A 1879-nucleotide genomic window follows, 5' to 3' on the forward strand; every position below is an offset into this window, starting at 1 on the left:
TGTATATATATATATATATATATATATATATATATATATATATATACACACATGTATGTATGTATGTGTGTGTATATAAACATACATACATACATACATACTGTATGCGTGTTTTATATGTTTGCGCGCTCTATTTCCGTTATTAACTTAGAATATTGAAACCATTATGGCCATTACTCTCGTTGGTTGTCTTAAGATGGCATTTCAAAGACTGTAAACTTTAAAATATATATATACATATATATATCTATATGTTTTAACATAAGAAAAAGAAAAACGAAACCCAAAATATATCAACTAAAAAATGCATACGTGAATAAATAAATACGTACAAACATTGTTATATATGTTTATGCCTATATATATGTGTGTGTGTGTATGTGTATGCATATATATATATATATATATATATATATATATATATATATATATATATATATATATATATATATATGGGTGTGTATATATGTGTGTGTGTATGTATATATATATGTTTATATATAAATGTATGTGTGTGGATGGATGGATGTATTTATATGCGTGCGTGTCTACATAATTATACCTTATAAAACCTTCGCATCCTATATATCATATCTAAATTTGTCTCTCTCTGGCTTTTCTCCTTTCAGAATCGTACGCTGTTATTCGCCATTTATAATTTATTCATCAAGGTAAATGAAACTCCTACTTACTTTCTCTGGCATGTATGGACGTTTGTATGTCCGTTGCTATTATAGTGTGTGTGTGCGCGCGTGTCTGTATGTATGTGTGTGTAGGGATGTGTCCACTTTTTCCTATGTATGTGTGCAAATATAGGCGTGTGTTAGTAACTTTTTTTTTTCCTTTGAGCTTTCTTTTATGCTTTCTCTATTCAATTTAGTCTATTTTTACACAGACCAAATATTATCATTGCTTATTGAGTATCAAATAATTCTGTCTGTCGATTTTCAAAGTATTCCACAAATTGATCAAATCGTACACGAAAGTTCCGCCATATTTCTTCTGTGTTCTTTCCTTGTTACGACATATATAGAAGGGCGCGCGAGCGACGCGCGCACATACAAACGCACATATACACATATGCATATGTGTAGATTGATATGTACGCCTGCATATTCATATATACATAAACACTTGTATACATACATATTATAAATGATATATATATATATATATATATATAGGTATTATAGACCCATTATACGTAGAACCTGAATAAAACAAGATAGCATGCGAGTCTTAAGATATAAACTGCCGACCTAAGCACATCATCGTCCGTATTGCTCCTCGTTCCTTAACCAAGAGCAATAAGAACGATGATCATGTTCCCGCAGGGAATACTAACAGGCTCTCTCTCTCTGACTGATGTTCACTACAAACTTTGAAGTTCCACTGGGTTATCCTGGACATCAATGTTGTTGTCTTGTTGCTACCCGCAACAGTTCCCAGTTCCAGCGCAGATAATTCCAATCTTTCTAACTTCATCTTCCAAGAGTCACACTCAAATACCCCAGACGCCTTACACAAATTTCCACTCGTACCATGGACAGACAGATGGCGCGGATCTCCTACGCAGTCACTTCATCATTGTCATCGTCATCGTCGTCATCATCATCATCATCATCATCATCATCATCATCATCATCACCATCGGGTCGAATTTGCTTGGATGCACGCAATCCAGATCCTCCGACTATTTTCATCATTCATGTCACGTGATCGTTCCTCCCGGCGACACCCAGTGTTACTTCTTTACCTATCGACACTTGTCTCCGAAAGATGACTCGGCTTGGTGGTCACAGCTTACCTATTTTGGACATCTCGATATCTATGTATACTTTCGTAAGACATATATATATATATATATATATATATATAT

The 1879-nt window shown here is 33.8% G+C and overlaps 1 protein-coding gene across 1 annotated transcript in view; it reads left to right on the plus strand.

Annotated features, from left to right (window-relative positions):
- LOC106871629 (fibroblast growth factor receptor-like 1) overlaps positions 1–1879 on the plus strand; it is a 201875-nt gene that overhangs the window by 143811 nt on the left and 56185 nt on the right. Inside the window, exon 2 of the mRNA XM_052970946.1 lies at positions 630–671. The gene's annotated coding sequence lies outside the window, so the exon portion shown is untranslated. The remainder of the gene's footprint in view (positions 1–629; positions 672–1879) is intronic.

This window comes from Octopus bimaculoides, chromosome 9 (genome assembly GCF_001194135.2).
Source record: "Octopus bimaculoides isolate UCB-OBI-ISO-001 chromosome 9, ASM119413v2, whole genome shotgun sequence".
Taxonomy (NCBI): Eukaryota; Metazoa; Mollusca; class Cephalopoda; order Octopoda; family Octopodidae; genus Octopus; species Octopus bimaculoides.